Raw genomic sequence first — 19917 nt, 5'->3', positions numbered from 1 at the left:
TAATTTTCTTATACTTAGGATTGCAAACATTATCTAAATTTTGTTGTTCTTTAATTTCTTCTAATGGTAATAAATTAACTTGCAAACTTAAGTGATGAGAGATAGGATTTCTAGTTAGCATATCAGCTTCAACATTAGTGGAACCTTTTTTGTATTTAATATGAAAGTTGTAGGGTTTATATTTATTTTAACTAACATTTATTTTAAGTTTAAACTATCTTTCCTGTCAAGCCTTACTTTCCCTTGGAACTGCCAATGCCAGAGTATGTAAATTTTAGTAGAACGCGCAAGGATTCAAATTATCAGCGGAAGTATTCTGAGTTAAATAGAAAGGAAGCGAGTTCGAGGTGTGCTGTTCGTACTTCACGAGCGCGGAGGTAGTTAGCCAGAAATTGAAGAACCCCGCGTTTCGGCCTGTGTGCTTGCCTCGGAGAATTGTTAATCGTTCAACGTGATATTCAAAGTTTGCTGAATTAGCAGCGGTATTGTAAAACGCGGTGAGGTTAGTTACTTTTAGAGAGCCTCGTAGTTAGAGTCTTGTTATTATTTCTTTTCAGGTTCTTATTTTTATTTTTCCGCCGGGTCGGCTTAGTTTGTGAGCGTCAAGAGCACGCAATTGTAATTTCTTAAGTTGAATAAAAAGGGACTTAAACCCTTAGCAAGACTCTGTCTATTTTCCAGTTTCAACAGTCACCTCTTGGTTGCATGCAGGTTGGAGGCGCGCAACTCTACAAAGTCATACATGGATAATTTTAAAAGGCCATCTAAATAACCTACCTGTAGGATGTTTACTATTTTTAAGCCAGACTAAAGCAGCATAATCAGTATGTACAGTAAAATGATTACCATGTAAATAATAATAAATTTGTCTATAACGTCAATAATTGCTAAACATTCTAATTCAAGGATTGTATAATTTTGTTCATAAGATCTTAATTTTCTAGAACGGAAAGCAATTGGATATAGGTTGCATCTGGAAGTTCTTGTTTTAAAACTGCACCAACAGCTTCTTTAGATGCGTCTACAAATACATGACAGGGGTATTTTGGATAAAAAAAGTTAAAATAAGTCTTGAGTTTAATGCATCTTTTAATTTTTGAAAAGCTACTTGACATTCATTAGTTCACTTATAAGGCGTATCGTTTTTAAGCAAATTAGTTAAAGGATGTCTAATTTTTGCATAATTTTGAATAAATTTATGGTATACGTTTATACTTCCTAAAAAATCTTTGCAATTCTTTAACATTTTTTAGGGGCTTGTAATTTTTTAATGACTTTACTATTTGCATTTTAGGCTGATATTTTCCTGCTTGAATATCATATCTTAGAAAATTTAACTTTTCTTTAACAAAATTACACTTAGATTGTTTACATTTTATATTCCCTTTATCACATATGTCAAATATTATCTTAAAATGTTTAAGATGTTCATCAAAATTTGGGGAAAATACTCTAATATCATCAAAATAATTTAAGGCGAACTGAATCTGATATTTGTTTAAAATTTGTCTAAGGGCTCTTTGGTAAACAGCTGGGGAATTTTTCTATCCAAAAGGTAATCTAGTAAATTCATAAAGACTAAAATTTGTAGTAAATGCCAATTCTTCAGTATCTTTTTAATTTAATTTGATATGCCAATAGCCTGATGCTAAGTCCAATGTGGGAAAAAATTTTGTAATCGTTAATTGATATAATACAGCATCAATTCTAGGAATGGTCGCAGAATCAGTTTTGGTAAAATGCGTAAGTTTCCGATAATCAATACACAATCTCCTTTTTTCTTCTTCACTTCTCTTATTAGCTAAAGTTACAGGTGCGGCATAGGAACTAAAGGAAGGTTTTATGATTAATAAAAAAAAAAAAAAAGCATTTAACAGTTCATCTATTTGTTTTTTAATTTAACTATTATTTCTATCGGATGCTCTATATGGTGAGAAGCTATAGGTAATTCTGAAGTTAAAATTACTTGTGGAGGTTCCATATAACAACCAGGGCTGTGGAGTCAGAGTCGGAGTCATGGAGTCGGAATCGGAGACGGGCAGATTTGGGGGTAAAAGGAGTTGGAGCTGGAGTCGCTAAAAACAGGTCGACTCCGATTCCGATTCCAGTTTTCCTTGGACAGTTTGAATTTGAAATGCAATTAAAATGAATTGAGAAAAAAATTAATAACAAGCTGAGTTATTATTTTTATTTATGAACTGTATACATTAATAAATAGTTATTTTCTATTTTATTGACCTATTAATAAATAAATATAAGGGAGGAGGATGGATGTGATATTTGCCATTAGTGATTAAACTGATTCACTTAGTTACTTCATTTAGTTACAACTCTCACTGATAAATTTAGGTAAGCAGCAATAGCAGCAAGAACTTCTAAAATTGATGCCATTCTTACGAAGCGAGCAGGAAAAGGAGCAATTATTGATCAAGCAATGGAATAAGGAAGTACATATTTAATGATAAAGAGGTTTTTAGAATTAAGAACTTTTTTAGGAGATGTAGATAACCCTAATGTATCACTAACAGAAAGACTGTGGTATGATCTTGCAGAATTAGAAACTCTTCTATCTGTACCGTATACAGCCACAGAAAAGCTGCAATCTGAAGAATTGACAGGAGGCGAGAATGGGATGTTTTTTCTTTCTGAAATGGAGGGTTTATTGCAGAAGGAATCATTTCTTCAGTGAAGAAATAAGAAACTAGTTTGCTAGAAAATGACATATATGGTTCAATATATGGATATCCTAAACACCGAATTTTCTTGGATGGCGAACAAATTAAAAAGCCAAAGAAAGTCATTTATGAACTTTCATTAAAAGTGAAATTAATCTCAGAACAACTGGAGAATTCGAATCAGGACAGTCAAACTGCAGATATTGCAATTGAGTCTCTATCATCCTTTTCCACTGATGAATTAGATTTTTATAAATATTTTTGGATAATACTGGCTAAGGCAAAGCGAATGAAAATAAAAAAACAAGAGCCTTTAGATATAAAAATGAAAAAATACAAACAAGATTTCTACACGGCCTTTTAAGAAATAGAGAAATGTGATTGCGCTTGCAAGACAACAAAGAAAATCTTGCCTCCAACAAAGAAAATCTTGCCGAAGTTATACTGTTTCTTATAAATAACTAATTTTTAGAACATTTCTTTTAGAACTTCTAAAAATCTATCCTGAAAGTATCCCTAACAAACAGTTCTTCCTCCTACTGAAGTCAGTGTCGAAAGACTCTTCTCAGCTCTGAAGTTTATCAGATCGGATCTATGGCCCTCCAACAAAGAAAATCTGGCCGAAGTTATACTGTTTCTTATAAATAACTAATTTTTCCATTTCATAATAAATGCTAATTAATATAAATAATTTGCTATGCCATCAATTTTAGTCGGAGTCGGTTATTTTTTCTATCGACTCCACCGACTCCAAGACCAACTAGATATCTAGTTATCTAGATATCTAGTTGGCCTTGCTCCACAGCCTGATGACAACAACAACCATATACAACCTACATCATATTGTTTTTAGCAAATATATAATTGTATTTACTTAACAATGTTTGCAATTGATCGCTATCAATTTCACTATTTTCATCATAGTTATCAAATTTTTCAGTACTTATACTATTTCTACTATAATTATTCTGAAAAGATTTATTTAATTGAAGACCTTTACTTATCACGCGTTTAAACTGATACACTTCATAATTATTAAAATTTAATTTCAATTTAAATAATGGAATACAAGATTATGATAATAATAAATAAGCTAAATTAGAATTCACAACATAAAATACTATGTCATTATAAGGTATTTCTCCCGCTTTCCTAGCGTGCCTTCGTGGTGTAGTGGTTCTGGACGCTGGGCCGAAATTCCAGAGATCCGTGTTTCGATTCCCGGCGAAAGCGATTGCAATTTTTCATCTCTCCGGCTTCCAAAAAAAATACCTAATGTCACTACATATTACTAATTTTACCAACTTTACACAACAATTTAATTATTTTAGTCACAACAAGACCTCTTTATAATGAATATAAATTAGTATTTGGATTTATCTGAAGAATTTCGATTTGTGCACTAGAATTTAAAATACTTTCAGATATCACATTTACCTGGGACCCTGTGTCGATAATCGCAGGGACTTCGTTTTAATTAATTTGTACCTTAAATTTAAAATACAACCACTTCTTTTTTGGATCAATTTGTTTCGCGTTAGGATTATAATACCTTATAAAACGATATGATCTATACGGTAATTAATTTGTTGTGGGTGGAAATTTCTATACATTATACCTAATGAATCCTGTGAAAACATTATACCTATGATTGAAAAAGGGTCTTGGAGACCTATATCTATCTAAAATGGTAAAAGCTCGGAGGTACCTTTTGTCATGGAATTAAAAAAAAAAAAAAATAATGTGTTTTACGCATTTGTCCCAGTGAATCTGAGGTAGACGAACTGGAGCTAGGAAACAATTTCCTAGCTCCAGTTCGTCTACCTTAGATTCGGTGTTAATCCAATCTTGAATTGTTACTAAATTTTGCACAGTGATCAACATTCTTTGCTGCTCAGGAAGTTCCTGATTCGAGGATTCAATAATTATTTTTTCATCTAATTTGAAAATAAATTCGAATTTTAATTTTTGCCTGTAATATTTATCGATATCATTAAATTTAGAATAAGTGCGGTTAATAAAGTGACTGTTTCTGCACTTGAAAAATATGTAAGAAATTTGGTTCTAACCGATTTCCAATTTAGTTCTCAACACATTCTCTTAAATAAAATGATAAAGCTTCACCGCGGAGGCATTCAAAAAATACTAATGATTTATACGCGTTATTAATATTTTTATTTTCACATTTGTTTTCGAATAGTAAAAGATATTTGTCTACTGAAATATCATTATTAGATCCATCAAAGATTGCACACTGAAACTTATCGCTAGTAATGGTCGCGATTTCACTTTTCTCCGGAGACATTTTTATTTGAGATCGGGTTTTCATACTGTTACGAATTTGGTATTTAAAAAGCTAATGTTAGTTCAATTATAAATTAAGTGGTTTTATTTCTCGCGCAGTGCAGCGCGTGACGAATATTAAAAGAGAGCTAAGCCGGAAAATTGAAAATACAAGAGCGCGTGCATTAAATAAATAAATATCTCTTTTTGATTTCGAGAAAGTACTGGAAAATTCTAGCGCGTGATTTTAAAATCTTATAAAAGGAGGAAAACATCTCAGTTTGCAGTAGTTGCTTAGTTTGTTGTTGTTTAGAAAACTGCTCTTGTTGATTGTAGCGAATTCGCGGATTAGCGTTCTTTAGCTGTTTTGAATTACGTTCTATTGGACATTTGAGTAGTTAAAAGATAACTACTGTGAGATATTGTAATACTGCATGATAATTTGAGAAAATGTAAGCATTTTTGTTGTGATAATAATAAATATTTGTTCATTTTTCATCGGACTTGTGCATTCATTTCGTAACGAACCCGTACGCACGCAACAATTTTTGGTGTCAGAAGTGGGATTTGAATGCCAATCACAAGAGCGATGGAAGAGCAGTTAAGGCAGTTGATATCAGCCTTTGCTGCATTTAAAGAGGAAATGAAAACAGGCCAAGAAGAAATGAAAGAGGAGATGCAATATAATCAGGAAAAGATTGAAGCGGGACAGGAAGAAATGAAAGCGGGACAGGAATCCGTTAAAGGCGAGATGAAATCTATTAAAGACGAGATGAAAGCAGGTCAAGAGGAAATTAAAAGAGAAATTATCTGCGTAATAGAAAACAAATTCGAGGATATAGAAGGTAGAATAGACTCTGTCGAAAGTAAGGTTGGAGAAATTGAAGAAAGAGTCTCCTCCGTTAAAGAACAAATAGAAGGAAGAGTTTTTGCTGTGGAGGAACGAATTGAAGGAAGCGTTTGTGCCGTCCAACATCAAATCGAACAACAAATTGATGATAGGGTTTTTGCAGTAGCCAAAGAAGTGGATATTTTAAAGAAATTCGTAGCGACGGCAGGGAACAATAGTGATGGCTTTAAATTTCTACCCATGCCTGCTCGTCCCTCTCTGAAGTTATCTACATATGATGGGAAGACCTCCTGGCAGGTGTATAAAACACAATTTTCTATCGTTGCGGATGCGAATGGGTGGGATTCTCAAGCTAAGGCCTGTCATCTCGCCGTTTCTTTAAGAGCCGACGCAGCGGATATCCTTCAGACTCTTCCCGAAAACAAAAGGTTAGATTTCGAAGCTCTGTCCGGCGCCTTGGAGCTGCGCTTCGGGGAGAAATGTTTAAAAGACTACAGCAGGCTCCAATTAAAATCCCATCAACAGAAGCTCACCGAAACACTTCAGGAGCTCGCCACGGATGTTGAAAGGCTGTCACATCACGCCTTTTCGGAGTGCCCGACAGAAACAAGGGAAATACTGTCCCTGCAATATTTCATCAATGGCATCCAGGACCCTGAAATACAGAAAGCACTGCGAATGGCGGATGTTAAAGATCTGAAAAGCGCTTTAGTGTACGCCATGAAATTCGAGGCAGCCCAGCAAGCCACCCGTCGAGACCGCCATCCAGTCAGAGCTGCTCAGGTCCAGGAGCCAGGGGATCAAGTCACTGCTCGTACGATTTAACTAGACAACTGGACGCCTTGAGACGGAATATTGGTGACAAGAAACCGACCGTAAAGTGCTGGAACTGCGGTGCTGAAGGACACATACGACGAAACTGCAGAACACCCCAGGGTACGGATGTTAAAACCGCTCCTAACAAACAGCAGGGAAACTAATTAGTGGCCATCTCGCGGGGCGGAGGTTGCCAGACAATGAAAAGCCCCAGTTTAAAGTGCTTCAAATTTCTGCAGTGAGAGGCGGCAGTAATGGACTTTTCATAATAGGACATATTAATAGAGTTCCCTGCAATATGACGATAGATACAGGAGCCAACGTTACCATCATCCGAAAAGATTTGGCTGAACAACTGGGAAGCAAACTTATCTGGACGCCGCCCTGCGTTACCCTACAGACTATGTCCGGTGAGAAAATCGACATCGATGGAAAAGTAAATGTTAACATCACGTTTGGAAGTGCCGCTTACCACCACACGGCATATTTAGCAGAGATCACTGATTCTTGCATACTCGGATTAGACTTTCTAAGGAAATACAATTTTTCCTTGGACTTTAAAAATAACGAATTGCATTCTACATCTGAGGACATAGCGTTATTTGGAGTTAATGATGAAGAAGTTAAATCTGTTCATAAAATCATAGCACAAGACAATATCACAATACCGGCAAGAACAAAAATTTTACTTCCTAGATCCATAGCCGAAAACAGAAATTTCCGCTACGGCATCATAGAATATCCCAATAACTGTAATAGCCCAAAAGGAGTACTAGTAGCCTCAACACTCGTCGACCTATCCAGAACGGTTATCTCGGTGAGAGTCGCCAATGTAACTGAGAAGGGGGGAATTATTAAGAAAGGTGAAGTGGTTGCAGCATGTACTCCAGTAACCAGCATTGAAAGAAAGAGTAACATCCAAGAATCCGTGTCCTCAGAAAGCAGTACATCGGAGTTATTGCAGAATGCACAATTAAACGATAAAGAGAGGAATGCTGCCGATCACGTCATTAAAGATCTTCAAGTTGTTTTCTCCCGCTCGTCTTCTGACGTGGGTCGAACTAGTTTGACACAACATAGAATAGATACCGGCGATCATCCCCCGATCAAGCAACATCCAAGACGTCTACCGTTTGCTAAACAGGAACAGGTGCGAACACTGTTAAAAGATATGGAAGAAGGCGATGTCATCGAGCCTTCTTCCATATCTTTGTCCATGGGCATCTCCCATCGTCCTAGTCAGAAAGAAAGACGGCTCAACAAGATTTTGCGTCGAGTATCGCCGGTTGAATGAGGTTACGAAGAAAGACAGTTACCCTCTTCCTAGAATTGACGACATTCTAGACACTCTTTCTGGAAGCAAGTGGTTCTCAACATTTGATTTAAAGAGTGGGTATTGGCAGGTAGAAATACAGCCTGAAGACCGAGAAAAGACGGCCTTTACTACGGGACAAGGGCTTTGGCAATTCAAGGTGATGCCGTTTGGACTGCGTAATGCGCCGGCAACATTTGAACGTCTTATGGAGACTGTTTTGAAAGGCCTTTCCTACGAAACCTGCCTGATATACATGGACGACATCACCATCGTCGGAAAGAGTTTTGAAGAACATTTAGAAAATCTTAGGAAGGTGCTTCAGAAACTGAAAGAAGCCAATCTGAAGCTGAGTCCCGCTAAATGCAAATTGTTCCGAAAGGAAGTGACTTACCTGGGACATGTCATCTCTGCAGAAGGTGTGCGCACGGATCCAGAAAAGGTATCAGCAGTTAAATCCTGGAAACGTCCCGAAAATGTCCATCAGCTGAGAAGCTTCCTAGGGCTTTGCACCTACTATAGGAGATTCGTGAAGGACTTTTCTTCCATCGCAAGACCCCTTCACAAGCTGACAGAGAGCAACCAAAAGTTCTTGTGGACAAAAGAATGCGAGGATGCATTTAACAACTTAAAGGAGGCTTTAACATATACTCCAATCCTGACGTATCCTCAGCTCGACCGACCATTTATTCTCGACACCGACGCGAGCAATGAAAGTGTCGGTGCTGTTTTGTCCCAAGAAATAGACGGCCAAGAACGTGTAGTGGCGTACTGGAGCAAGTGCCTGTCTAAACCGGAGAGGAATTATTGTGTCACCAGGAAAGAGTTGCTCGCCATAGTTAAAGCTGTAGAACAGTTCCATCACTATCTATACGGCAGAAAATTCCTGCTCCGCACCGATCATGCATCATTGACCTGGCTTTTAAATTTCAAGAATCCTGAAGGTCAAATAGCCAGGTGGATACAGAGACTCCAAGAATATGACATCACTATCCGTCATCGTAAGGGATCATCACACGGAAACGCCGACGCCCTGTCTAGAAGACCTTGCCAAGAAAGCTGCCAATATTGTTCCAGGGTGGAAGCGAAATACGAGCTGCTAACTCCGGTCGCAAGACAAATTACAACATCAGCATCGTCTGATCGAGAACCGTGGAGTGATGATGAAGTCAGGAAAGACCAGTTGGAAGATCGTGACATTAAACCCATAATTGATTTAATGGAGTCATCAACCAGAAAACCTACCTGGCAGGACATTTCTATCTGTAGTCCTACAACCAAACAGTATTGGGCACTCTGGGATTCACTTCACATTCGAAACGGCGTCTTATACCGGAAATTCGAATCGGATGATGGGAAGACGTTCCGATGGCAGCTGATACCTCCAAGATCCCACATTCCTGATGTCCTTAAAGAACTACATAACAGCCCTACGGGAGGACACTTTGGAATAATGAAGACCTTACAGAGAGTTCGTGAGCGCTTTTACTGGAATAATGCAAAGGATGACGTGCAAAAGTGGTGCCGATCCTGTGATGCCTGTGCAGGTCGAAAAGGACCGAAGAGACGCAGCCGAGGCAAGCTGCAACGTTACAACGTAGGGGCGCCTTTTGAACGTATCGCCTTTGACATCTTGGGACCTCTGCCACGAACTGCTGGTGGCAACAAATACATACTCGTTGTCATTGATTACTTCACCAAGTGGCCTGAAGCGTACCCTGTTCCTGATCAAGAGGCTGTCACAGTAGCTGAGGTAATTGATTTGTATTTGATAGCATTTGATTTGCTTTATTTATTGCATTTATTGTTCATGTTGTTTATTATTGTAATGTAATGCTTATTAATGCAATTATGCCACAGTTGTAAGTTTAGCTTCCTGTCCAGGGATTGTACTGCCCGGGACGTGCAGTCCTTGGGAAGGCGGCAGTGTTACGAATTTGGTATTTAAAAAGCTAATGTTAGTTCAATTATAAATTAAGTGGTTTTATTTCTCGCGCAGTGCAGCGCGTGACGAATATTAAAAGAGAGCTAAGCCGGAAAATTGAAAATACAAGAGCGCGTGCATTAAATAAATAAATATCTCTTTTTGATTTCGTGAAAGTACTGTAAAATTCTAGCGCGTGATTTTAAAATCTTATAAAAAGAGGAAAACATCTCAGTTTGTAGTAGTTGCTTAGTTTGTTGTTGTTTAGAAAACTGCTCTTGTTGACTGTAGCGAATTCGCGGATTAGCGTTCTTTAGCTGTTTTGAATTACGTTCTATTGGACATTTGAGTAGTTAAAAGATAACTACTGGGAGATATTGTAATACTGCATGATAATTTGAGAAAATGTAAGCATTTTTGTTGTGATAATAATAAATTTTTGTTCATTTTTCCTCGGACTTGTGCATTCATTTCATAACGAACCCGTACGCACGCAACAATACCTAATAGTCGAACACGCCATTAAGATTTCACATTATATCAAAATACTAAACTGAACCACACTAATTACGCATTGAAATCAATACCTTATTAAAATTCTCGTCTAGCTTTTAAATGAACCAGAAAATTGCCTAAAGAAACACCAAATATTAAATTTAAAAATTGTACAAAATTTTACTAATTTGCACAGAAAGAAAGCACAAATTTGAATAAAAATGTATTATACAGTAAAATCCCTCTTAACGCTGTTTCGTTTAGCGCTGTTTCGGTTTAGTGCTCTTTTATTTCAACCCGGGGATTCCACGAAATCGCTCGCAGCATACGGGGATTCCCCGAAATATTATGCAGCGATAGGTTTCAAATACATATCCGAAAGAGTGTACTTGTATTTCTTGTTTGGTGCGGTATTGTACAGACATATTTTGAAGGGGTAAATGTGGAAGATGTCGAAGAAATAATTCAAGAATCAGCGGCTAGTCTTTCTAATGATGAGCTCAAGGAATTAACTGAACAAGAAGAAAACAAAAATGTTGACAGCAGTGATTCAGAAGAAGAGCAAAAAGAACTTTCGATGGCGTTTGTAAAAAGGAGTTTGTCTACCATAACTGAAATAATGGATCAATTCATTGAAAATGATCCGAATTTTGACAGGAGCTCAAAAGTAAGGCGTGGTGTTAGAGATGCTCTATCCGTTTATGAAGAACTTTTAAGAGAACAACGCAAAAGAAAAAGGCAAACAACATTAGATGCTTTTGTCACAAAAAGGCAGAACACTGAAAACGCGGAAGGCTAACTAAATATGACTGACTGAGAATTTTATTTGTTTTTTTTTAAGAATATTCGTTTTGTTATTTATATTTTGTTTTTATTTCTGCAAGAAATAATAATGTGGTATTAATTTGGGCTTTAAGAAATAAATGTTTGGTTTTATTTTTATTAAAAAAACATACTTTTTAAATTTAATACCTAACCAATTTCCTAGCCATCTTCCCCTAACCCCAATATTTACATGTAAAGATAGCCTCGTTTAGCGCTGTTTCGCATTACGCTCTACTTTGATGGAACGTATCCCCCGCGTTAAGCGGGGTCTTACTGTACATAAGAAAAATGTACAATGAAATTAGTAATATTCCTTAATACTAATATTAATTATCCTAATAAATAAATTAACCAATTTCCCGTTGCCTTCTCTCGACAAACGTCCAGCATCCAAGAGAAACATTATATTTAAAAACTGCACAGAATTATCGCCCTCATTTTTCCCAGTGGCTACAGTGCTGATATCAGCAACAACAGCAACAATGATATGGCTGCGTGCCGTTGTTGCTGATATACTTAGAATTATCGATTTGATGCAATTTCATCAAAAAACGTAAAACGGCATAAAGTGCAGAATCGCCCATTTATATGGCGCGTATCGATGTGTACATGGACAAAGTCAAGGGAGTGAACAATGCCAAGTTTGTGCAATTCTCTGATTTTTTTAAGTGAAAATAGGTCGATGTGTACATGGATACCGAGTTTGTGTATATTTGACTTTTTATTTTCAAGTAGGCGATTTTTAGAAACGCGCAAAGCAGTGGGTGATTCTGCACTTTCCCCAAATAAAAAAAATCTGATGTGTACACCACATGACTTCCTTGTACGGAATATTAAATTATACGCATTTTTTCTTGCATTTCATTTAAACTTATTGGATTAAATTAAATCTACTTCGCCAACAGCGCATAAACCACAATAGAATAAACGTATTCATTAAAATTCCCTCTAGTATTTGTTTACCATAGCGACACTCTGGGGCTAGATTCACTTAACAGTATTAATAATTATATAACAGTTAACTTATATAATAATTATATAACGAAAACTAAGTTAGCTGTTATATAATCCAATAATTATATAACAGTAAACTTATATATTTCGTTCATATTATAACTCATAATGCATAAAATTTATATCATTTAAAGAATAGAATTATCTAATCGTTGCCACATGTTCTGTTCAAATACTATAATAAAGCTAGAATGATGTATAAAAGAAATTAAGCAAACAAAACAAAAAAGAAAAAATTTTTCACAGACGATTGAGTATTTCTCATTCAATTAATTCAGTTCTCACTTCGCGAGAAGGCAAAAATACATAAAAACTCAAAATATCTATATTAAAAATTACGAAGTAAATCTTAAACACTTATTTCCTCGAAAAAATTCCAGAAAGAATTAAGCATAATGTAATTGGCAATAATAAATGAATGCGTTATCTTTGTTGTTGCGAAGCTAAGTGAAGCGGTGAAGTTTCTTACAAATAAACTCTCACAAGATCGTTGGACTAACTACCTCAGATCTCTTTCTGCAGAGGATAACTCCTTATGGAAAGCAGTGAAGAGGTACAAAAAATGCTACAACGCCATTCCGCCCCTTCACGGCCCTCAACGGATCCATTACACCGGAACTGAGAAAGCAGAACTTTTAGCTGGAATCTCAGTTCTGCATTAACAACATTTCAGACTCAGACACTGAACAGCTTATTGCTGACTTCCACTCCAATTTTACAACACAGCCATGCACAGACAACATTATCTCAGCCATGCCATCGGAGGTCTGTCTCTATATCATGAGAATAGCAAAAAGGAAAAGCCCTGGAGTAGACGGAGTCACAAATGAGATGATCAAGCACTTCCCTGTTAAGATAATACTCTACTTCACCAAGTTAGTGAATATCATACTACGATGGCAATACTTCCCAACATGTTGGAAAACTGCCAAGATTGTCCATCTGCTAAAGCCCAACAAGCCTGCGACTGCTCCTGAGAGTTACCGACCAATCAGTTTGCTAAGCTCAATTAGCAAAATCGTAGAAGCAGTTATTCTCCATAGACGTAATATTCTCCATAGTATCCATCTTCCTGGATGAGCAGAAGATCCTCATACCCTATCAGTTTGGGTTCAGGCGTAAGCACTCGACAACGCATCAACTCTACAGAGTTGTTGAGTTAATAAGCAGTGGGATGCAACAACATCGTGTCACTGGTGGACTTTTCTTAGATGTCGCCAAGGCCTTCGATAGAGTACGGCTGGATGCCCTCATATACAAATTACACAACCTGGGACTCTCAGGCTACATCACAAACATAATTAAATCCTACCTAACCGGTAGACACTTTGTCGTTCATGTTTCTGGTTCATTATCCACAAATCGGCCTATACGGGCTGGTGTTCCACAGGGATCCCTTCTGGGCCCTACCCTATTCAATATTTACGTGAACGTCATCCCCACTACACACAACACAACACTAGCCATGTATGCAGACGACACAGCGATCCTTACGCAAAGTGCATTTGTTAGTTCAGCAATACAACAGCTACAACACCACATCCCCTCGCTAGAGACTTGGCTGACCAAATGGAAAGTCAAAGTGAATGTCGACAAGACACATGCCATACTGTTTACTACTAAGAAGAATTTCCCGACTCACCTGCAAATGTATGGTGTGGACATTCCCTGGGTCAAGCAGATCCCTTATCTTGGGGTGATCCTCAGTAAATCTCTTACATGGAACCCACACGTTACACCTATTTTCAGGAAGTTTCGAGCTAGTAAAGCTTCACTCTTCCCCTTAATTGCTCGAAACAGTGTTCTACCTATTGATAATAAGTTACTCATTTACGAAACCATGAAACCATGTTGCGTCCAATTCTTAGTTATGCATGCCTCGTCTGGGCATACTCATGCAAAAGTTTGAGTTTCAAATGTAAACATCAATGGCCGCCATTAAAACAGGCTTAGCGGCAATTAAACAACTTTAAAATTGCTGATAATTCTAAAAATATTGCACACAGATTTACTAAAGGCATAAAATCCTTAACCAGAAGATAAAAACAATATAATTCAATCATTTTTAAAGAAAAAAATGTACAATTTACAAACATATAAGAGTAAAGAAACTGAGATCACTGAGCCGGGTAATAGAGTGGATATATATATAAATATATTTATATACGTTTGGTGCGGCCGATTGCAACCAAAATACGAGGTGCACATCTACATGTTATAGCAGTCCTATATACAAAATTTCAACGTTCTGAGGCTACCCGTTTTTGAGTTATGCGAGATACGTACGTACGCACGTACGTACATACGATCCGCCCCTTCACGGCCACGAAAGACGCCACGAAAAATTCTCTTCAGAATTAATTTTAAAGCAGTTTTATAATTATTTTGAAGGAAAAGAGTATTTTATTCTGTCCTTATGTACAGATATCACGCAAAAACATCGTTAAATTGCATTCGATAGCGGTCAAAATGGATATTTTCGTTGAAATATGCTGCCTGAAACTTTTCGCGATTACAATACTTCCTTTTTACTTCGTACAAGGAAGTAAAAAATCTCATCCGAATTTTGAAAAACTCTCTTCGAGGTGCACTGGCTCTTTTCTAGATACACCCTGTCACGAAGGAAAGACACACAAACACAGACTCTTCCTTTTATATATATATAGATTCGCAGTAAAAAGCAAAACATTCTTTGACGCAGTTCCGTTTACAACTGTGCCTGTGAAAATGATTTCTGTATCAGTAGAAGAAGAGTAAAAAAAAAAAAAAATATTTCAGCATTCGGATTGAGACTGACTCGTCTTTTTTCCCACTACTTCCGGCTTTGAAATATGAGCGCTTTCGAATTTATTTTGTCTCATTTTAGAAATGTAACAGCGCTGAATGTTTTCGTGAACATTCTTGATATCGATAATTAGATTCTTTCTTTTCACTAATTCACACTTTTCATTGACAGAAACATTTATAAATTCTAGACACTTATATAATGAATGGAATTCTTCACAGCTGCACTTTATGTAGTTCAAATTTATATTATTATATTCATACTCGTTATTCCTGGTCATTCATGTTATTATATTCATACTCGTAACTTCATGTTAAGAAATATTACTCTTTGTTTTTCTTAATTTGGTTTTTTGAAGCGTTCTCGTTTAGCTTTTTTAAAAAGAAAAATAGTAGTTCAATCGTACCGAATTCTTCCGAGTTTTTTATTTTTTTCCCGCCAGTATCGAGTTGCTTTATCAAACTTATCCACTGTTAAATATATACTATCATTATTTCCGATAAGTTTTCTACTTCGTAGTTTAAAATCGTAGTTTAAAAGTTCGAATGCATTCGTTTGTTACATCAACTAGATTTAGAATAGAACTAGATGTTTCACTAATATTCCGCTGATTCAAAAGCTTTTTTATTACAGCATTTAAAAGCTCACGTTTATTAGAATACCTATCTTCTAAACGTTTCCATACTTTACCGAAATTTGAATCCGAAATAGAAATAGATTCCATTACTCTCAGAGCTTCGTCTTTACAGCTAGCTTTCAAGTATTGTAATTTCATTGCATAACTTGAAATAGATTTGTATTCTATTACACTAGCTTTAAACATATCCTTAAACATCATCCAATTCTCGATTTTGTCAGTACCGATAGCGTCGGTAACTTAACATCCGAAAACACGTTTAATTATTATTCGGTACAGCAGAAACAGAATGCTCAGAATTGATTTTATTTTTAACTATGACTAATGTGCGTTTAATAATCAAATAACAACTCATCAACTATATCATCTGTATCTTCTTTATTCGTAGTATAGTTATTCAAGTCTTCATGTTTACATGCTTCGAAAATTGATAAAATACATTTCATAATAAGTTCATTCAAAATTTCTCTACTTTTGGTTTTAAGTAGTTGCAACGCAACGAAGCAACTTTATCTTTATGCCGCGTCAGTGAACTTTTTAACACTCTTTTTCTAGTTTTTAGAGCTTTCATATTTATAACATTTATACAACCAGTTTTTTAACAACCAGTTCAAATGTAAATAGAGATTAAAAAAGGAGAGCTCACCTTCAATCAGATTGGCCTTTTTGAACTGTATTCAGGAGCTGGTCCTCTTTTCTTTTAATACCAAGGATTATCATCATAAATATTTTTATTTTATTATTTATTTATTAACCATTTCGTTTGTTATAGAGGAGAGATCTGGCCTCTAAACATTCTAAATTCTCAGTCAGAACACTGTAAGATATGTTACAGCAATTACACAATAAAAAGGATAATGAATAAGGATTAAGGTCAAGAGTAAAAAGCCGCTAGCAGCGCCGTCTGTTAGCAACTCCTAGTCACTACTAAACATCCGGTGTAGAAATAAAACTACTTCTAGATATACGTGACTTATAAAAACATGACTACAAAATTATGTTCAGCTCTATCAAAATCTTAGATTCCATTTTGTCGGTCACACAGTGCCAAATTATATATACTCAATTTAGGCGCAACGTTCAGGTAATTCAGGGTGCATCGTTTAAAGCTTCGGGAAAGATAAGTTACAATAAAAGCAAGATGTACATACAAGTACTAATTAAAGCAGCACAAATATTTATGCATTGCAATCATGAATAAAAAATTATTTATTTTATTAGCTTATAAGGTATTTTCTCCTTCCTTTCCGCATGCCTTCGTAGTGTAATTGGAAGCATACTTGACATATATTCGAGAAGTTCAGGGTTCAAGTCCCTGTGACGGCAATACAAATTTTTCACGTCTCCGGGATCAAAATTCCTAATGCCGCTACAAGTGGCATTCGACCAAAAAGGCGGTGGACAGTTATTTGCCACCACCAGGATTTGGCGACAAGGTACCCTAATCCCCAGTCGCCTCTTAAAAGGAGAAGTATGCGGAAAGGAATGAGTATTTTCTTACTCCTTTCCCCCTTCATGGTGTAACTGGAAGCATATTCATCGTGTATTCGATATGCCCAGTATTCGAGTCCTGGCGAGGGCACTGCATATTTGTCAAGTCTCCAGCATCAAAAACTGTTATGACTTTACAAGTTATATAAGAATATACACGGGATGGGATTGACAGTGTTCCTGTGATAACACCAAAATGTGATGCATCCCGCCCCCCTCTCTAATGGCCAGACATGCTTCTCAAGCAGTCGTTCGAAAAGGCCGAACTCATCGGTCATTTAGCCATCTCATCACGGAAGAAGTTACTCAATGTGTGACCGATGGCAAAATTTCATAAAAGTTTCTTGTAGTGATATTCAGCCCCAAATATTATTAACCAGAATTTATCTACTTCGCTTTAGTAGAATAACTGCATTGGAGTAAAGAATTTTCTGTACGAAAATGTCTTAGTAACTATTTAATCTGAAGGCATTTTTTAAAGATTTTTCAGCAACGAAGATTTCAGAATAATAATAGATTTATAATAATAGAGACTTATTGCAGGCAGAAATTTTCAATCCTGACTTCATTAAAGCATCGCTTTCAAACAACTAAACCAGAAATTAGCTAAGATATAAATCACAAAAAATCGCAAAGTAACTCAATTATCCACCAATCTTTTACTAACCAGTTTTTTTTTATATGTAAGCACTGAAACAGCTCGATAACCAGAATGCGTCCAACAAAAACCTGAAAATGAATATTGTGAGTATCCGTTTCCATCCTGGTTTTTTATCACTATGCAAAATATACATACTTGCTAGAATTTTGTTAACAGCTTCTCATATTTATTGGGTTGGTGGAAAGGAAATTTTTATTATTAGTCTATTCTGACCGTTACAGTAATGACCCACAGTAATCGAGGTTATACTGTATCTGAAAGTAGCGCCCTGTTTGATACCCATACCTTGATGTAACGATACGTAGAATCTAGAGTTACGATTCCTAGAGTATTACATTGGAAGAATTTAGTAATTTAGAATATAAGGATGAAAGTATATTTCTAAACGCAAAAATTAAAAGCCCTTTCAGATGCCTTTTTGATCATAAATGCAGAAAAGAATGTAAAAAATAGAAAAATTATCCTCAAATTCAATCACTCTGTAACATCTGTCGTTTTTAAATGAATTAAAGCTTTAATCTAATAATGTTACCCCTTTTTCTCCACACTACAAAGTTTTTTGAAGAACTTCTGTGCCAGATCCCTACTAGAATTGCCTTTACCTTCTATGGCTTCTCCGCTTTCACAATACTAAATTTTTAAAGAACTTCTCTGCCTCAAAATAAGATAGAATTCTTTAAATTCCATAGCATTCACAGATTTTCTAGTTTAAATTAATTGTCAGTTTGTAGACACATTAGGAATCTTTTGAAAAGCAGGATAGGGGAGAAATGAGCAATGCCCTAGCCCAGGGGTCGACAACCTGCGGCTCGCAAGCCACATGCAACTCTTTGGATGTGAAGCTGCAGTTCTTTAGTTCCATACGCAAATATTATTTATTAAAAAAATTTTTTTTAATCATTATGAATCGATTAACGAGGATTAGGCACTGATTCCGAAATTTTGTAAATTGTAATTTTTGACTCTTCCGACTGAAAAGGTTGCCGACCCCTGCCCTAGCCGAGACTCGAACCACGAACCTCTCGAATACTCGCCGACTGTACTGACCGCTACACTACAAAGGCATGCTAAGAAGGCAAGAGAAATACCTTATAAGTTAATGTTCTAAGAAATTCATAATCGCAAAATATAGCTTTCACAGTTTACTTAGGACTATTACTTTGTTATCTGATAGAGCTATTCTTTAGCTCTCGCAGTTTGTTAATAAAAGAATTATAAGCAAATCAGTACAAAAACAGAATTAAATGAGACAGGCATGTTTTAGTATGGGGCTGATAAATTAAAAATTTGTTATTCATTTAAAGCGGAGTTTTAAGTATATTGGGGAGGGGCTTTCCTTTATTGGCTGAACATTCCTTTGAAGATATAAAAGTATGGAGCGAAGGAATTACGATGTATGAAGTATATGTTATATATAACACTACATAGTAGTATAATTACATATAAGATTTCATAGTTTTCTAGAGGAGTATTTTTGAATTTTGTTAAAATAAATCGTCATTACATAAAACTAGAAACAAAGATTTAACAAACCTGAAATTAATTGCGAAAATAACAATTTCAACATTTTCATGTTATCAGAAGTTCCTCTAACTTGTGCGCACAAAATGAAAAAAAAAAAAAAAAATATTAAATACTCACATCACCAGTATATAGCTGCTTATATAAGTGAATTTATACAAAATTATCTGTTTTAAAAATTCAGTCTGAAACGAACTCAGAAACTGCCTTTTATGTGTATCAAGTGCGTCTCCTTATCCAGTTACTACAATAATAATGAAAACGGTTGTTCGAAGTTTAAGTCAATAGAATAGCTGATTTCAAAGTCCAGACGTACTTTACATGGTACATGTAGATAAAACAAGCTTCAAATCTTATCGCTTGTATTAATAAAAAAAAAATTAAAAAGGGGAAAGCGAAAGTATTTCACATTTGTGAAAGACCAGTTTATTCTTCAGATTTTTATTACTCAAGGAATTCAAATTCGAAATTCCTGTTTGCAGGATATCCTTCCTGAGCAAACTTGAATAAAAGGTTTAATCTAACACTGTAATCCTCAGTTTAGGTATTTATTTTCTAATTAATTTCTAATTTCTAAATTTGATTGTTTTTATTTAAATATCTTAAATAAACTAAATATCTTGAACTC

Source organism: Stegodyphus dumicola, chromosome 2 (assembly GCF_044657685.1).
Source record: "Stegodyphus dumicola isolate Sdum_Otavi_A_Nest chromosome 2, ASM4465768v1".
Lineage (NCBI taxonomy): Eukaryota > Metazoa > Arthropoda > Arachnida > Araneae > Eresidae > Stegodyphus > Stegodyphus dumicola.
This window is presented reverse-complemented; position numbering follows the sequence as displayed.